The sequence below is a fragment of the Lissotriton vulgaris genome, chromosome 6 (genome assembly GCF_964263255.1).
Source record: "Lissotriton vulgaris chromosome 6, aLisVul1.2, whole genome shotgun sequence".
Taxonomy (NCBI): domain Eukaryota; kingdom Metazoa; phylum Chordata; class Amphibia; order Caudata; family Salamandridae; genus Lissotriton; species Lissotriton vulgaris.
In genome coordinates, this window is record NC_141694.1 from 703,335,479 (window position 1) to 703,355,555 (window position 20,077).

At 52.8% G+C, this 20,077-nt stretch overlaps 1 protein-coding gene across 1 annotated transcript in view; it reads left to right on the plus strand.

The window, feature by feature from the left end:
• The window catches only part of SNX3 (sorting nexin 3), a 269,821-nt gene that overhangs the window by 226,149 nt on the left and 23,595 nt on the right, over nucleotides 1–20,077 (plus strand). The gene's annotated exons all lie outside the window — the stretch shown is intronic.

Sequence of the window (20,077 nt, forward strand, 5' to 3'; positions counted from 1 at the left end):
GGGCCCTTTCTGCAGATGACCATTTTCCGCCGGTAGAGACCGCGCCGCAACGCGCTCCCCAGCCCGTGCCACTGGCATCGGATTCTATTACCAGATCTGGCTTGGAGCCGAAGATTGCCCGGCCATTCCAAGCCTCCATGTGGTCGATCCACCACTGCAACTCCATTCGTGCTTCCTCTGTGAGGAAAACGACCTGAGAGTAGGTAAGACCCTTGCGGAGGTGGAAGGCCTTGAGCCGCTGAAGGGCCCTGTAGTAGAGGGGCCCCGGGAATATCGCCTGAATGGACGACGTCAGAAGTCCTACCACCCTGCCCAGGTGACGTAGCAAAATAGTCGCTCTTGCCAACGTACGTCTCAGCTCGTGTCTGATCTTGGAGAGCTTGCGAGAGGGCAGGGACAAGGTGGCGCCACCGAGTCTATCATAAACCCAAGGAATTGCATCCTCTGAGACGGGAGAAGATCTGACTTGCCCTCGTTGATAACAAACCCCAGCGACTCCAGCAGGTACACTGCTTTCTGAAGGTGGACCATCAACTTCCGTGGACAGTGGCTCATAAGGACCATATCGTCCAGATAGATGATCAATCGGACGCCCTCTGAACGTAGACGCTCCACCACCGGCTTAATCGCCTTGGTGAAGCACCACGGTGCGGAGGATAGTCCGAAAGGAAGGGATGTGAACTCGTAAACCTGCAAGCCCCACTGAAACTGCAGAAAACGTCTGTGAGGGGCGAAGATGGGGATCGTGAGGTAGGCGTCTTTCAGGTCCAGACGGACCATCCAATCCCCTTCCTGAAGGAGATCCCTTAGGAGGTGAATGCCCTCCATTTTGAAATGGCGGTATATGAGCCACCCATTGAACTCTTTGAGGTTCATCACCGGACGATAGCCTCCGTCCTGCTTCTCCACCAGAAAAATATTGCTGAGTAACCCCCGCGGATGTAAGACAGTCTGCCCAATGGCTCCTTTCCGAAGAAGGTCCGCGACCTCGTTGTCTATCAATGTACACTGAGCTGGTGAGAACCTTATAGGTCTGGGTCGAAGGGGCTGTCTGGGAATCCCCGAGTACTCTATTTGGAACCCTCTGACGGTCTGCAAGACCCAAGCGTCCGAGGTAAGCCAAGACCAAGCATGAAGAAAACACTGGAGCCTGCCCCCCAATCTTACCACCGTCGCATTCTGAACTCTCACCTCTTTGAGGATTGTAGCCTCCGTCTCCTCTGCCTCTGCCACCAAGGCGTCGGGGAAAACCCCTGGTGGCGTAGAAGTTCCCGAACTTGTCCGGATCCTGATATTGTCCCCTGTGGGAGTCGCCAGTCTTGTAGGAGGCTCTACTGTAGGGTCTGCCGGTCGAGCGCCCCCTGCCACGACCAACAGCACCAAAAACACAGGGGGTAAAGATTAGTTTAATTGACGTTTGGGCCTTATCTAGGGAATTGAACGTATTCACAAACTTGCCCAACTCCTTGACGAACGGATCCCCGAAGAGATGACAGTCCGCAATGAGGCCTGCCTCAGATGCAGCCAGTTCCCCCAACTTAGGGTCAATTTTGATGAGAATGGACCTCCGCCTTTCCGTGGAGATAGCCACATTAGCATTCCCCAGAAAAATAATCGCCCTTTGCGCCCAACCGGATAACGTGTCCGGAGAAATTAGGGAACCCGAGGCCTTGGCGTCCTTGGCCATGTCTATGAATTTTTGCCAAGGGCCCCGCCGCGTCCAAGAGTTTATCTTGGCACGCCCTTCAGGAGCGATCAATGCCTTTTTTGGGATCCTTCACGAATTTGGATAAAAAGGTGGACATCTTGGGGTCAATCTCAGGGGTAACGGCGACCTTACCCTCTAAGATAGGCCGCGGGCACTCCGCCCGAAGGCATCTACAGACTTCCTGATCCAAAGAATTACGAAGTCTGGCCGCCATATAGGCCGCCACCTTGGGGGCTGGGACCCATTACGACTAGCGCGGGTGTAGCAACTCGTCCGGATTAAGCATGTCTGCGCTAAGATCAGAAGAAGACGCCTGGGTGGGTTGAGAGGGCCGTCACGAGCTCGCCGGCTCCCCATCCCCATCTGACGTCTGAAGGGACTCATCCAGATCTACAGTGGTCACCTCATCCGGATCCCCAGAGCCCCCAGCCGGGGTCTCTTCCGATGGTTTAGGAGGTTCAGAGGTCTTAGCATCCAAGAACGCCTTCTTTAAACGCGAAAAGGCATCTGAATCAACCCCCGCGTCCTCAGAGCGCTTTCGTTTAGAATCTACCGCGCTCGCTGATGGTTGGTCTGGAGGTAGGGGTTTCACTGGCCCCGAAATGTCTTCCCTCTGACCGAGGGGTTGGCATTGTGCTTGAAGCAAATCAATTTTCTTCTCCAGCGGCTCAACCACCCGGGACACAGCCTTCCATATGGAGGAATCCATAACCTGGCAAAAATGGTCATCGACCGGTAGGTACATGACCTGTTCCTCCTCCGCCTCTTCATAATATTCCTGATACTCCATAAAAATGGCCAGCAACTAGCTGTTCCGAACCAACAAAGGGGATTACTGTAGGGCTGGACCCTTATAAATGTCGGCCCACACGTAGCGGGGTATAAAAGCACACCGGGACCAAACAGCCTCCAAGCTATGAGGCACAAAGGTAAAACTCTGCCTGGGCCTGTCCCTTGACTGTCACTACCGTCTTACCCGCAGCGCGGGTGTTCAGGCTCCAGGCAGGGGCTCTGAAATTGCCAACTTATGCCTAACGCTGCTGTTTGATAATTGGTGAAAGAGCGTGTAAGCGCTGCAAACGCGCCGTCAAGGACTTCCCCCATGGTCCGCCAGTCAGTGCGAGTCGCTTCAACCGCCGAAGACCCAGAAGCGGAACTCAACGACTTGCGCCCACGGGGGGGAGGGGGGGGGTAAGCTCCGAGGAGCGGCAGCGAAAGGCGCGCGGTCCCCTATAGGCGGCGGGAGGCTGCCCGCGCACAGAGCCTCACAATGCCGAGACCGCGACAGGAGCGGAGAAAGCGCTCCCGCATTGAAAAACACAGAAAGGGTCAAGCCTTCATAAGAAATACACACGCTAGCAAGCGCGACACTCAAGCTTTGCGATTAAACCCAACGATCGCATTAACATATTCCAGTCAGAAAGTAAGAAGAAAAAGCACTCATCTGTTTGCTGCTGGAGCAGCGAAGAAAGAGGAGGTTAGAGTGCCAACACAGGAGGATATAAGGAGTCCTGGCACGGGATTGGACAGTTACTAATGGGACTTTTTTTGTTTCCATTTTTCCTGGTGTTCATGGGAAATGGAGTTTGTTTATACTTTTGAGGGCTGCTGGAGTACAATAAATGGAGAAAGTGACAGCCTAATCAGAAGCCTCCGCTCCTGACATAGAATTACGATTCATTCAGCCATACCTGGTGTGCATTCAAGAGACATATATACCTTGGCCTAAACAAAATATTTTAAAGGAGCTGGGGTTTTCGCTGGTATCGGCCTCTCAGCAAACTGGTATGACTCTGGGTGTTGCGATTTTAACCAAATCAAATGTATTTACTATTGGTCGTACCCTAACTAATAGGCATGGTCGTTGGGCTATAACTGAGTGTGGGTTTGGGGATTGTAAGATTACGGTCTGTACTATTTACGGCTCTAAACTCTGAGGCGGAAACCCTAAAGAAGCTAAACATGGAGCTGGCTTCTTGGGGGCAACCTTTTGTGGGGATATCAAAATCAATTTGTCTAATCAAGCGCTACAGGATGGGCCCCATAAATATAAAGGGCGGAAACCACAGGTTTTTAAAGTGCTTTATAATCTAGTTAGCGATCACGGGCTAGTTGATGTGTGGGGTAAGCTAAAGAGCACGGATCTGGGCTACACGTTCTATTCTTTTCCCCACAAAAAGCTAGTTCGATTGGATTTTTTTTTGAGCCCTCTTCCTTTTTAGTAGCTGCCTCTGTTCAACTGTATCCGAGGATCTCCTCTGACCACGCCCCCATTGTTCTGGAATTAAGTCTACCAAGCTGGAAGTCTCAACCTAATTGTTTTACGTTTGATCTGAAGCACTGTCTAAATGATGAGTTTAAAGAATATATGAGTTGTTGGATGAAGGATTTTTTTATTAGCAATACAGTCGGCCCATATCACTACCATATGGGACACATTTAAAGCCTGTTTTCAGGGAGAAGTATTTAGCTTTGGATTGTATAAACAAAGAAAAATCAAATTTGAATTATTGCGCCATTATGACGCTTTGAGAAAGGCGGAGGGTGCATTAACTATAGGTATTGCATTGCAAGAAAATAACATCTCAGATCTAGAAGATATCGTTGCCAAACCTCGGGCAAAAAATCTGGGTTTATGGAATCAGGAGAATGCTAAAAAGTATTTAATATTTAAGAAGCAAAATCATGAATATGGGGAGACTATTGGCAGACATTTAGCATTACGGCTGCGTATGAAAGAGTCCGCCCGATCTATTCCTTCATTGAAGGATCAGAGTGGCAATGTGTGCCAAGATCCACAACAGATACGCTCCATCTTTCATCGGTTTTATACTGATTTATATACGCAGCAGGGAGGAATAGAGGGTGATGAAAGTGTATTTTTGCAGGAGGGAATATCATACGTAGACCCGTTGGAAGCGGAACAACTTGATACCTCAATCACTATGGTAGAATTAGAAAGTGCAGTTATCAGTCTGGCCCTAGGAAAAGCGGCAGGCCCTGATAAGATTCCCGCGGAGGTCTATAAGCTTTTTTTTCATCAAATAAAAGATGAGATGCCGAGTGTTTTGGCTGAATCTTGGGCGGAAGCCACCATTGTGGTTTTTTGCAAAAAGGGTAAAGAATCGGATTCGGTGGGTTCATATCGCCTGATTTTGTTATTAAATTGTGATAGCAAGATTTACTCCAAGATTTTGGCAAATCGGTTATCCAAAGTTATTAGCACATTAGTCTCCGTAAATCAACATGGTTTTATATCATCGCGAGGAACCGTGACTCATGTGAATAAAGTAGTGACACTCTTTGATATTGCATACACTGAAAAGCGAGATTTGAGATTGATTTTAATGGACATGGAGAAAGCGTTTGATCGGGTGGAATGGGATTATTTATGGCAACTGATGTATCGAATTGGATTTGGCAGTAGATTCATGACTGCGCTGCAGGTATTATAGAAGGCACCAACTGCTAAAATTTCAGTTAAGGGTTTATTATCCGAAGCTGTTTGTGTTACCCGTGATACTAGGCAAGACTGCCCCTGTTCCCCACTTTTGTTTGCTTTATATATTAATCCTTTTTTTGAACAATTAGCTAATAATCCCCATATTAAGCCTTTTTCTGTACGTGATTATCTATTTTCCGTTTTTGCATATGCGGATGATATTGCCGAAACTACGGTGGGCCCCTCTTTGGCATTGCCAGAGATTGAGCGACTAGCGATAGTGTTTGGCCAAATATCTGGTTATAAACTTAATGTGGCTAAAACTCCAATTCTGTGCTCCGAAAGTATGGTTTGTCCAGATGTCAAAGTAGTAAAATAGGTGATTTACCTGGGCATTAAAATAATGGCATCCGTGCCCGAAGTGGTCGACGCCAATTGGAATACGCTGCTACAAAGTGTTAGGGAATCACTAGACAAATGGGGGCGTTTACACAATTCAGCGAGGACATCGCCGACTTCGTCAGCCCGCATGCCCTCCCCTCCGCTGACTACATCCTCCTGGGGGACCTCAACTTCCATCTGGAGAACAACAACGACCGCAACACCAGCACCCTGCTCGACAACCTCGCCAATCTTGGACTCAAGCAGCTGGTGTCCACCCTCACCCACCTCGCCGGACACACACTCGACGCAGTCTTCTCATCCAGCACAGACATCGCCTTCAGCCACGCCACAGAGCTTCAATGGACGGACCACAGCTGCGTCCACTTCACCTTCAAGAGAACGACGACCCACCACCACCAGCAACAGGCCGCCCGCAGAAGCTGGAACAAGATCACAGCAGACCAGCTCGCCACCTCCCTGAGCCAGCACCCTCCTGCCAGCTCAGCGAACCCCAGCCAGGCCGCCGACAACCTCACGAAGTGGATCAGCATCTGCGCGGACGAGCTCGCCCCGCTGAGGACCCCGCCCAGCAGACCCGGCAGCAAGAAAGCCCCGTGGTTCACCGACGAACTCAAGAGCTCCAAGAAGAACTGCTGAGCCCTCGAGAAAGTCTGGAGGAGGGAACCTACACCGGACAACAGGACCACCCTCAAGATGGCCACTCGGAAGCACCACCAGCTGATCCGCGCCGCCAAGAAAACTGCATTCAAGGACCGGCTGGACAACAACGCACACAACAGCAAGGAACTCTTCAACATCGTGAAAGAGCTATCCAACCCCAGCGCAGGAAACAACGACATCACCCCATCGCAAGACCTATGCGACTCCCTCGCTTCTTACTTCCACAACAAGATCGCGGACATACACAACAGCTTCAACAACCAACCAACGCACACCATGACCGAACAACCACCCTCCACGCCTGGACCCCGATCAGCACCGAAGGCACCATCCGCACAATGAACTCCATCCACTCCGGATCACCGACCGACCCCTGCCCTCAACACATCTTCAACAAGGCCGACGCTGTCATCGCACCCCACCTGCGAGACATCATCAACACATCCTTCGACACCGCCACCTTCCCTGAGAGCTGGAAGCACGCCGAACTCAGCGCTCTACTCAAGAAACCAACAGCGGACCCCACCGAACTCAAGAACTACCGCCCCATCTCGCTCCTCCCGTTTCCAGCCAAAGTCATCGAGAAGACAGTCAACAAGCAGATGGCCGCCTTCCTCGAGACGAATGGATCCCTCGACCCCTCACAGTCCGGCTTCCGAGCCAACCACAGCACCGAGACCGCCCTCATCGCCGCCACTGATGACATCCGAGCCCTGATGGACAACGGAGAAACAGCGGCCCTCATCCTCCTAGACCTCTCCGCGGCATTCAACACTGTCTGCCACCGCACCCTAGTACAGCGCCTCAGCAACGTCGGAATCCAGGACAAGGCGCTGGAATGGATCATCTCCTTCCTCGACGGAAGAACACAGAGTCCGACTACCACCGTACAAGTCAGAGGCCTCCGAAGTCATCTGCGGCGTCCCTCAAGGATCCTCGCTGAGCCCCACCCTCTTCAACGTCTACATGAGCCCCCTCGCGGCCATCGCACGTCAACACAACCTCAGCATAATCTCCTACGCCGACGACACCCAGCTGATCCTCTCCCTGACCAACGACCCCGCCACCGCCAGAGCCAACCTGCACGAAGGGATGAAAGAGGTAGCCGAGTGGATGACGGCCAGCCGCCTGAAACTGAACTCGGACAAGACGGAGGTCCTCATCCTGGGCTCTTCACCCTCCGCCTGGGACGACTCCTGGTGGCCTCCCGCCCTGGGCACCGCACCCAAACCGACAGACCATGCACGCAACCTGGGCTTCATCCTGGACTCCTCCCTCTCCATGACCAGGCAAGTCAACAACGTCTCCTCGGCGTGCTTCAACATCCTACGCATGCTACGGAAGATCTTCTGGTGGATCCCCACCGAGACCAGGAAGACCGTCACCCAGGCCCTCGTCACTAGCCGACTGGACTACGGCAACGCCCTCTACGCCGGTACCACCGCCAAGCTCCAGAAGAGACTCCAGCGGATCCAGAACGCCTCAGCCAGACTCATCCTCGACATCCCACGAACCAGCCACATCTCCGGACATCTGAGAGACCTTCACTGGCTCCCCGTCAACAAAAGAATCACCTTCCGCCTCCTCACCCACGCACACAAAGCCCTACACGACCAAGGCCCGAGCTACCTCAACAGCCGGATCAACTTCTACGCTCCCAAACGCCACCTCCGATCAGCCAACCACGCCCTCGCCGCCGTCCCCCGCATCCGAAGAGCGACCACAGGAGGAAGGTCCTTCTCCTACCTGGCCGCCAAGACCTGGAACTCCCGACCGACCTGCGCCTGACCCAAGACCACCTCTCCTTCAGGAAGAAGCTGAAGACCTGGCTGTTCGAGCAGTAGTGGCACCCCCCCTCCCCCAAGCGCCTTGAGACCCTACGGGTATGTAGCGCGCTCTATAAGTGTCACTGATTGATTGATTGATTGATGGTTTACACTTTACGTTAATTGGACGGAGCAACATTATAAAAATGAATATTCTTCCCAAAGTCTTTTTTTTTTTTTAACCGTTTTTATTGCAGAACCAAGATATACAGCATACTTTTATAAAGACCCTGCACTGCTAACGCTAGTGCGTTTTTCTTATCCAAATGATCTTTGTACACGGCCTGTAAGCCCACAACCCGGAGGTCGGGCGGCATCAAACCATGGATCACCATTCTCAGCAACCTTTAAACATTAGTAATCTTCATGCAAGGATTTCTTCAGTCCGCTTTTACTTTTTTATTCCCCACCCCTAACCTCATCTCCCCCCCCAACTTCTTAACTCCCTAATTCCCTCTTCCGCCCACCCACAAGTGCCCCCACCTACGCCTGAGCTAGCTGTTAATGTGTGTGTATGAGTACTATCAGGAGTACCTGATCAATTATGGTGAAAGTGCACCTGGTGTGTTTATGGGGGCTTCAGCTCCTAAGTCGGAGAGTCCCTCCTCCTCCTCCAACGTGCTGTCTCGCAAAGCCTGCACCAATGTCTCCCACGCCGCTGCCGCTTCCAGTGCCTTGTCGTCGGACTTGCGGCGAGCCAGCTGATACCCGAGTGTACTTTCACTCACCGCCCATTTGAGAAACTCATTAACCCACCGCCTGTGCGTAGGACCCTTATTCGATTTGCAATTTCTTATTATTTCTCTCTTGGCCAGGATCAGACCCATATCTAGAAATTTACTCGTGATCCTATTCTTGGGTGTGTGCGGAGACCAATGCAACACGCCAACAGCCTTATTATACTGTAATTCCCTGTCCATTACTGCGTTTAGTGTCTCGCCAATCTCCCGCCAATAGTCCCGTAGGTGTGAGCAGTCCCATAACATATGGCCCAGGTCCGCCCCTGCCGTATTACATCTGGGGCATGCCGCGTTCTCCACTCCAAAATACTTCCCGATTTTCCCTGGTGTGAGGTAGGCTCTGTGAAGGATATAAAAATGTATCAGTTGGAAACGTGCGTTTCTCGTGCTCTTCCTTGCTCTCCTCACCAATTGCGCCCAAGTGGTATCAGGGATCTCCATCTGGAGATCTAACTCCCATTTGTCTTTGAGTGCTGTTAAAGGTTGCAAAGTTTCACGCAGCATTCTAGAATAAAGGCACGTTACCACTTTATAAGTACAAGCTGCCATCATAGTATATTGGCAAGCCATGGACGTAGCGGGCTCCAGGAGCCCTTCCCCCCAGTGCGCTTGCATAGCTCTGGTCACAGCAGCGTGCATCAGAAAGTCCCCCCTCGGGAGGTCAAATCGATCTTGCAAGGTTTGATATGGGATTAACGCTCCATCTTCGTATAGGTCCCCTAGCATTTGGAGCCCAGCGTCCTCCCACACCTGTAGGTGCGACCAATCTCCGCCTTGGGGGAGCGCCGTCACCATACCCAGGGGTATCTCAGGTGCGTACGTGCGCCGCACTCCCGCTCGTCGCTGCGATCGATTCCAGCAGAGCCTACACGTCTGTTCGTCTAGAAATAAATCTGAGTGCGAGCCTCTGCTGCAAGGTGATGTACGCCAGAACATGGCGCGGGGTGCCCCCGTCCCTCTCGTGCTCTGGCCCCCGATACACCCTCGCCACCTCCTGCGTGAAAATCTGCAACTGAGCCGCCAGGTAATAGAGCTCAAAATCCAGAACCGCCAGGCCTCCCTCATCCTTCGGTTGGAGCAGCCTGGCTAAAGCTATCCTACGCCTGCCCGTGCCCCAAAGAAACGATATCAGTAACGATCTCAGCTGTTGAAAGACAGAACTGGGTATCCACATTGGCAGTGTGCGAAAGTAGTAAAGGAGGCGTGGCAAAGCTATCATTTTCACTAATGAAATGCGTCCCGTTACCGAGAGCGGGAGGGTGGTCCAAAAGGACATGCTGCCCTTCAGTGCCCGAATACAGCGGGCAACATTGCCCTCCAGCATATCCGCAGCCTTGTGGTACACATGTACTCCCAAATATTTCAGGCAATTAGGCTCCCAATTGAGCAGCGGGCGGGTGGTAGGTCGCATCTCCCCCTGTCGCAGTGGAAATAAAAAGGATTTAGACCAGTTTACTTTTATACCAGACAGCTTACCAAAGAGTACAAGAAGCCTCTCTGCGTCCTCCAGCGCTTCGCTTGCGTCCTCTAGAAATAACAGGAGGTCGTCCGCGTACAGCGAAATAATCTTTGGACTTCCCCTGTAGACTAGGCCCTTGTAATAATGTCCCGTTCTGGCTTCCGCTGCGAAGGGCTCTATTGCTAGCGCAAACAGGGGAGAGAGCGAGCACCCCTGCCTAGTGCCACGGCACACCCGATACTGGTGCGATATGATGCATACAACACTCTCGTCCAGCCTATGTAACCATCTCCAAGGCCAAAGCGCTTCATGACCCTGTATAAGTATTCCCACTCTAAGCTATCAAACGCCTTCTCAATATCGATTGATAGTACTAAAGGCGCTCGCGCACTAGGCATTGGGTCTCCCAGCAGACGTATCAGTCGTCGTATATTGATAGTAGTGTTTCGCGTGGGAATAAATCCGGATTGGTCACTATGAATCAGCCCCGACATGTGTTGTAAAAGTCTGGTCGCCAATATGGTACTCAGGATTTTGTAGTCCGTTGTTAGCATGGACAACGGCCGATAGGATGCTGGTCTGCAGCTCTCCCTCCTAGGCTTCAGCAACGGGATCAGATCTTCAAACATGGACTGAGGTAACCGGCCTCTAACCTTGGCTTCATCATACACCGTTTGGAGCCGCGGAGCAAGTTGCCCTAGATATTTACTGTAAAATTATATGGGTAAACCATCCAAGCCCGGGGTTTTATTACAAGCCATCCGCTTCACTGCACTCCCGATCTCCCCTAGTTCAATATCCCTGCCCAGGGTCTCTGCCTGCTCTTGGTCTAGCTGCGGTAATTGCAGCCCCTCCAGGAAGGTGTCAATTTCACTTCCAGCGCACTCTCATATAACGTTCTATAGTACGATTGGAAACTGTCCAGTATCCCCATTTGGGTGTTGTATCTACGGCCTCCTTCCCCCTCTATGGCCAAGATCGGGTGGCTACGTCTAGTAGAGTTAGCCAGCCAAGCGAGCAACGTCCCAGCCTTATCCCCCTCAGTGTGTGCCCTCGTCAAATAGGTCTTGTGGTCGAAGCTACGAAGCTGTTCCATTTCGACCGCCACTGCTTCCTTGGCCTCACAGACAGCATCCTGCAGCTCAGGATGATTAGGTCGTGCCATCTCGGCCTCCCGCAGCGTCCTGTCTGCCTTATCCAAATCATCTATTAAAGCCTTGCGCACTCCTGCATATTTCCCTATACAATGGCCTCTGACAACAACCTTGAAGGCGTTCCACTCCATCGCTCTGGATGCCGTCGTTTTCCTCAAGATAATGTGTAATCCTCTCACCCAACGCCTCCCTAAACAGTAGGTCGTCCAGTGTGTCAGGCCGAAGCTGCCACGTCTGGACTCTCGAGGTCTCAGTCATCCAGTTTAGCGTTAGCAGCAATGGGTTATGATCGGACAGCGTGCGAGTTAAGTACTCAGTACTTGCCACATCAGAGATCACGAGGGGGGAGCACAGAAAAGGGTTGAGGCGGACATGGAGGTCATGCAGGCTAGAATAATATGAGTAGTCCCTCACTGATGGGTGTTGCGCTCGCCAAGCATCCTCCAACTCCCATCGCTCTTGCCACTCAAACCTACGCTTCGCCAGTCGGTGCACCGGGGATGTTCTCAGAGGTGGATAGGACCTATCCAGTGTAACGTCTGCCACTGGACTAAAGTCTCCGCCCGCAACGACGGGGCCCGCTAAGTAGCTCGCCAGCGCGCCAGAAAGCCTCGTCAAGAAAGACGATTGGTCGACATTTGGTGCATACACGCTACAAAGCACTATATCTCGGCCCTTAAGTTTCCCCTCTACGGCCACAAACCTCCCCTCTGGGTCTATTATATGCCTAACCACTTGAAAAGGAGTCCCCGTCCGTATCCAGATCAACGAGCCCCTTGCAAATGCAGAGTATGTGGTGTTGAACAGTTGCCCTTTCCACCTTCGCTGCAGCGCAACACCTTCCTGCTTTGTCAGATGCGTTTCCTGTAATAGCGCAATCTGAACCCCTCTACGAACTAAATAAGCATGAACCTTATGCCTCCTTGCCATAGTATGTAGCCCCCTCACGTTCCAGGTTACACATTTCACTGTTCCAGAATTAGCCATAGTCCCATATTAACCGACATGAGGTAGCATAAGTCCGCATCCAGACGCACGTGGTGGCACCCTCCCAACCCAACCACAAAGCAATAGTCACCTCCCCCCCCCTCCATGTCCCCCGCCTCGAGCCCCCCAAACTACTCTCGGCTTCCTCCCCCCCAGAACAGGACCTAACTTCGCAAAAGCAGCTCCCATCCATACTTTAGAAAGGGCAAAATACCCCCCTCAACTACCCCCCTATTCCGCAGTCTACACTACGGTGGCCTTATGGGCCAATAGTGCGTAACTCGGCTCCGGAGGTAGTTACCACAGTCCCATTCCCCCCGCCCTGCAATCCCCCAGAAACACTCACGAACATCCAATCTGCTTTGTCGTATGCATCAGCATCGGTAGGCACAGGCCCCCCCCCTCCCCCCAGGCATCATATACAGTTAGCACTGTTTGTCCTCTCCTTCAAGCTTCGATAATTTCCTCCGATGTCTGCAGCGTTACCACTGGGCCCTTGGCGCCACTAAGTTCCGATAGGTCCGTTTCCGAGCCCGTAGCCGGGCCCTCTGATTCCGAGCCCCTGCGTTAACGGGTTCGCACAGTCCCCGATAAATCCACCACTGCTTGCAGCGCTGCTCTTCTCTCCTCTTCCGTTTGAGATTCCGTGGGTTCCCTAGATCTCTGCCGGTGCCTTCGGAGTTTCTGCGATTTCCGCACCGGTTGTCGACGCTGCTCCTCTTCAGCTCTGATTTTCGCCCCATCCGTCCCGGCCTTGTAAGTGTCCCACCACGCCCAGGCGTCCGCTGACGTAGGAAAGAAGAGCGTCTTGCTATCAACCACTACTCTGAGCTTGGCTGGGAACAGTAGCCAGTATTTCATGCCCTCTGCTCGCAGTTCCCGTTCGAGCGACGAAAAGGAGGCACGCAGCTTCTTGGTACGGGCCCACGTCTCTGGCCCTTTGCAACAGCCAGTCTCTGTCTTTGTAGTGCAATAGTTTTATCACCACTGGACGGGGTGACTGGCCCGGCCTGGGAGGCCTAGCTGGGACTCGGTGCGCTTGTTCTAACGTGAAGAAAGGTGAGAGGCCCTCCGGCGCCACTTCTGACCGCAACCAGTTGTCAAGGTATCCCACCATGTCATCGCCTTCCTTTTTCTCCGGCAGACCCTCCAAGCGTACATTATTGCGCCTGCTGCGATTTTCAGCGTCCTCTGCTCGCCTTTCAAGTGCTTGTATACGATCAAGCGCATCCACCAACCTCCCTTCCATGGACTTATGTTCCGGGGTCATCTCTTGCAGTGTGTCTTCGGTGCTGATCCTGTCTTTCAGTTTGTCGTGCTCCGCTCGTAGAAGCCCCAACCCTGTCGCCACCTGAGCTATATCCTGCTGCAGAGCATCTTTCGTGGCCGTAATGGCCTCCAGGATACGATCTTGCAGCTGCTGTAAATCCGCAGGGCTCTGCGCCGAGCCATCCGGCGCCTCCGAGCCGGTAGATCCCTAAACTCTCCCCTTGGGTTTCCCCATCTTGTCCTTTTCGCCAGCCGACAGCACCCTCTCCTCAACTCCAGTGGGGGGTTCTCTTCGCTCCCCCTCCAGGCAGTGCAGTCTCAGCAGGCACGCGTTCCGGACCAACAGATTTGTTAGGCTGGGATCCCTAGCCGTCTCCGACGTACTTCAGGCGTTAGTTCATAGATGCCGGTTAGTACCAATGTCCCAGCAGCTGCTCAACGCATTATCGTATCAGCCTCCAGCTCTGAGGGGTATCTCTCATGCCAGGCACAAGCAACTTTCCACTACTGGGACCGGCCAGCCCCGGTGCAACAGTCAGCTCTCCAAACTTTCCCCAGGTAGGCACTCCACCAGGGACCGGAGGTTCCCCCAATAACTCGTACTCTTTGCTCCGCTCACCTCACGCGTGGCTTCAGGCTATCACAGCGCCCCATCTCTCGCCGCTGATCCGTTCTTAAACCCGTTGCCTCCTGGGCGCTCAGGCGCTATCACGATCTGGATCTCAGTGGCAATCCGCATTAGACCATCCTGGTGCAGCCCCAGGGTCCTCCAGTAGTCGATGCTGCCTCCGGTTTAGTTTGCTCAGGGTGGGCCCTCGCAGGGAGTGCTCTGCCAGCCAACCCCCCCTCAGGCAGCACGGATACCGTCAATGCTGCCGGCGACAGAGCCCCAAATCAGCTCTGGCTCAAGCCCCTACGCGGGGCTCTCCACGTCTTTAGGCCGGTCAGCGCACTCCACTCCAATATCCTCGGAAGCCCAGGCAGACTTAGTGCCCCCTCAATCCTAGGGCACCCGCGGGAGTTGTCACTCTCCCGACTATTGCCGGCATCTTCCCATCAATCCGCAGCCTTGCCAGTCCTGCCGTGCTCCAACCTCCGGTCGTCGGAAAACCCTCCTCCCGTCGGGCGGGTGTACTTTCTATTCCGCAGTTGGGTTCAGGGTAGGGTTTCCGCGGTCTGCCATGCGCCCGGTTCTTCCGCTCTGCCTCTGCTCACTGCGGCTCACTCAGCCGCCAGTCCGCAGGGCGGCCGTCATCTTACCAGCCTTCTTGATAGTCAGCCAGCGGCCGAATCCGCCCCCGCCTGCAGAATCCAAAGTCACGGCCTCCGTCGCTGACGATGCTCGGGTGGACCCGAGTGGCGCCGCCTCACTTCCCGATTCGTCCGAGGAGGCCGCCGTGCACCATCGGTTCCTAGCTGCGCCGGCTCTGAGTGCCGTCAGCCATTTTGGGCCAGATCGCCCCGATGTTTCTTTGTCCGTGCGAACAGGGTGTTTTATCGCCGGAGTGGCGTTGTGCCCAGTTCCTGGGGTTCCGCTGCCGTTCCGATGCCCTGTGCTGCCAGGATAGCTCTGTGCACGTCGGAATTCCTGCCGTTTTCAGGATATTATCGGGGATCGGGCGCGGAGCTCCGGGCTCACGCTGCCAGTCCCCTCGGCATCCAAGCCACGCCCTCCTCTTCCCAAAGTCTTATATTTATTTCGCTCAATTCCTATGGAAGTGGTAGGTCCCCAGCTACAACATCTTCAATCAATTTGTGCAAAGTTTATCTGGACCCCTGGTAAATCCAGACGTGGAATGAGACTTGTGACGTTGCCTGTTGAGAAAGGGGGGCCAGCTATACCCGATTTTCACTTTGTATTTTTACACATGGTTTTGGTTAAAAATGCGGGTTCTACTAACTGGGGAGGGAACCATTAGCACCGCTGAGGCTCCGACGAGTTTTGAAATACTGTTGGGCCTGGTCGCCAGACAATGCCTGTTTAGAGAAGTTGACGGGAGCTATTTTAAGCATACATGGTTTAAAGTTTTGGATATTGCCTTCAAAGTATGGAAAAGAATTTAAAAAAATAGACTCCCTGGAGAAAATATCATATTATACCCCCCTAAATTCTGCCAAGATTCTTCCTTCTATTTTGGGGGACTATATAGTGAATGGTTGGAGAAATAAAGGAATTTATTATTATTTTTATTTTTTTATTTAGAACATAGGCTCTTGTGACAATGACATATTACATTTCAATCCATGGCAGGTAGACATACATGCGACAAATAGGTACATAAAAATCAATGCGAACATCATTATTCTGCATAATCAAACCATAGTCCGTATATAACCCACCCTTCCCCTCTCTAACTCCTCCACGCCCCCCATATCTTTTCCCATTTCCTAGGGCAGCCCCTACTCTTATAAATCACTCTTTCAGCCCTTTGGCACCAGTCCAGGTTGTGTTCCCATTCTTTCACAGTCGGCAAGATGTCACTGCCCCACAAGTGAGCTATGTTTCGCTTGGCGACCATGCTCGCCAACGCCAGCCAGATCTTATCCCATTTGGACCAGGTGGTGTCATTTGTTTCTCCCAGGATATGCCATCTGGCCTCTAGCGGGACCTCCGCCCCAATCACGTCGGACATTATGGCAGCCAAGTTAGACCAGTAGGCCTGGATCCTGACACAGTCCCACAGAATGTGAAAAAAGGAGCCTTCCTCCCCACATCCTCTCAGGCAGAACCTTGAGTCAGCGTACCCAATACGATATTGTGTTGTGCGGGGAGTGTAGGAGTGATGCAGGATGCGCAGCTGGACCAACCTAAACTTTGCACGGATTGCCACTTCCCTGGGGCTCTATAGTGCCTCCCGCCAATCATCCTCCTCTAACAGCCCAACTTCAGACTCCCATTTTTCTCGGAGCGGCTCCAGGGGATCGGGAAGGTTGTTGATAAGCTTTTTATACGTGAGGGAGAAGGCCTTGTTTATCATTGGATCTAACAGCAATCTATCTTCTAGCGGGGCATAATCCGGTAGTTGATCCCCCTACTGGAGATGTCGGAGGACGGCGTGTCGAACTTGCTGATAGTGTAGGAACTCTCCCACCCCCCTCCCATCAGGAATTCCTTTTGCAGGGCAGAAAACTCTAACACATCTCCTCTTTTCCATAAGTCTCCTAATACGTCAATTCATATCAGGCTCCACTTGCCCAAGCCCTTCAGTTTCGTTACCTCTGGAAGGTAGTCCCCGGCCCACAATGGGGTTTGAGCCGTGAGTTTCGCCTCCCAACCCAGCACTTTTGTTGCCTTCCACCAAACTCCAACAATTGAAGCCGTCTGGGGCAACAGAGGCAGTCTGCGTCTACCCTTACGATAGAGCGCATCCAAGTAGGTACCACTGCCCAAGACCATGCGGTCTACTCTATAGGCTGGTTCATCCATCGGGGCGAACACCCACCCATTTACGTTCACCAGCTGTGCCGCCCAGTAGTAGAGTCTCATGTCAGGGACAGCTAGCGCCCCCCCCCTCGTACACCCCTCTCTGGAGTTTCCGCAACGCGACTCTCGAACATCCACCTTCCAAAAGCAATGTACGAATCTCCGAGTCGATCACCCGGAATATCTTCTCTAGGACCGGGATAGGGGCACTCTGCCAGACATAAAGGAGGCGGGGGAGGGCCATCATTTTAAATAGGACGGCTCGTCCCATCAAGGAGAACGGGAGAGTCCTCCAGTGCGCCACGTCTCCATATTCAGCCGCGTGAATTCCTCCTCTGACGCCGTAATCCAGATGCCCAGATACCGGAAAGTGTCTTTCCATATCAGCCCGCCACAGACCTCGCCCAAATCCAAGGGAGGCCCTGCCAGCCGATAACCCAGAGATTTATCCCAATTAAAACGATAGCCAGAATACTCCCCGAACGACCGTAGCAGTAGCATCAGTCGCTGGATGGAGACCGCAGGATCCTGTACTTAAAGCAACACATCATCTGCGTATAACGAGATACGCTCCTCCCAGCCTCCTCCTAAGTCAATCCCGCGAACTATGGAATCGGTTCTAACACAAGCGGCTCGCGGGCCAGGGCGAATAGCGTCTGGGAAAGCGGGCAACCCTGCCTTGTCCCTCGCCCCAACTGGAACTCCCTGGAAAGGGCACAGTTTACGCGGACCCTTGCGAGTGGTGCTGTGTAGAGAAGCTTTACCCACGCCATAAAGGTATCACCGAAGCCCATTCTGGCCAAGACCGAGGCATCCAAGGACAGGAGAGCCGCTGGCACCGCAGGACGAGTGGACACCGCCTGGAGCACCCCAAACAGTCGCCTTAAGTTGACCTGGTGTTTCTATGGGGCATAAAGTTCGACTGATCCATATAGATCAAGGATTGGATTACCGCTCCTAACCGGGTGGCCAGAACCTTGCCAAGAAACTTGGTTTCAAAGTTAAGCAGGGAGATGGGTCTATAGGAGCTACATAAAGCCTGCGGTTTGCCCGACTTATGAATTACTACTATCGTGGCTGACCTTAGGTCCCTCGGGAGCAACCCGTCCTCCCTGGCAGTATTAAACCTATTCAGCATGTGGGGGGCGATCCGGCCCGACACACACCGGAACGCCTCTGCGGGAAACCCATTGGGACCCGGGGCCTTTCCTGCCTGCAAATCGCTCATGGCCGCCTCCACCTCTTCCACCTGAATGTCGGAATCTAAAAGATCTCTATCCTCTGGGGTCAATACCGAGAGGGGTATATCACTTAAAAAGGCAGCGCACTCCCATTCTCATTTCTCAGTGTGCGGTTGATAGATGGATTCATAATATTTCGCAAACGCCTCAGCTATTTCCGCACCAGCATCTCTTGTTGCCCCGTCGTCCCGCCGGATGCCCGGGATCCAGTTACGATTTCTATCCCTCTTCTCTAGCCAGGCTATCATCCTGTTTGCTTTATCCCCAAGATCATATACTCACCGCTGCGTGGCAAGCGCATGAGGCCGCGCCTGGTTAGTCAACACATCCCTCAGTTCTTTTTCTTTGAGGTGCAGTGTGTGCTTAATGTCCAGCTCCTGCTCCCGGGTGCCCCCCAGCCTGCCCCAGGACTTGAATCTCAGTTTCTAGACCATCGAGCTGAGCCTGTTTCTCCTTCCTCTTCTTACCAGTTTCTGCCTGCACAAAATCTCGAGCTGCGGTCTTAAAAGCCTCCCAAACGGTGCAGTGAGACCCAACTGAACCCACATTCTCATCAAAATAGAGATCCACCCGATCTCCGAACCGTTCCTGGAATTCCTGACCTTTAAACAAGAGAACCTCCAATCTAGGAGGGGTGGACCAATCTCGCACGGGACCTCTCATCTGCATTTCCACCGGGGAGTGGTCAGATATTCCTCTGGCTTTGTGACAACTGTTATGACAGAGCCCCATGTGTCCCACCTGCGTGAAGAGATAGTCAATCCTGGACTTCGACCCATGTGCTGTAGAGATGTGTGTATACTGACGAAGGTGGGAGTTATGCGTCCTCCAGAGGTCCACCAAGCCCAGTGCGTTAACAAACTCCCTAAGCTGATGTCCCACCCCTGATCAGATTGGGACCCTGACCTATCTACCTCACGTACCATCACATCATTCATGTCCCCTCCCATGATCAGGACTCCATCTGGCAGTTCTAGGAGCAACTTCCCCAGGTCTGGAAGTGTGGTGCCATACAATCGTGGCGGAATGTAAACCGAGCATTAATCGTGTAGTCCTCCCACCGCCCGGAGATAGCTACATAGCGCCCTAGTAGGTCAAACCATTTGCGATTAACCACTAATGCCAGAAAGTTTTTCACCAGGGTCCCAACCCCCCTGGAGCCCGAAGTGAAGCCAGCGTGTGCCTGCAGTGTGTATCTAAATCTATTGAGGGCCTTATAATGGTTTCCCACTAGATGCGTCTCCTGGAGGAAGACTATATCTGGGGCATGTCTGTGGAGGTATTGAAGGACCATGGTGCGTTTGATTTTGTTCTGCAGGCCATTGACATTCCAAGATAAGGTTCTAATCTTCTGTGTCGTCGATGTATGTTCCATAGTGTATGAATAGAAAACAATAAGAAAACACTCGCCCAACCACACCACCCTCATGTCTGTCAACCATACCACTAGAGCCCCTCGAGCACAATTCTGTAGAAAGCAAAGTACAAGGATCAAACAACCAACTACCCCCCAACTCCCCGCTAACTACCCCCCACCCTGCTACCCTGCTTTTCAGGTCAACGTGACCCAGAGTACCCCAACCAGAGCGCCTGTCACCCATGAAAACTTTGGGGATGTGCGCGACGACCAAACAGGCCGCCCAGGGATGACCACCAGCCCACCCATCATAAGGTTAGCAACTGCAGTACCTCGACCCCGGGGAGATCAAGCCAAAGCATCAATGCAGCCAATCCGGTCCTCAACCCCCCCTGCCCAAGCCCA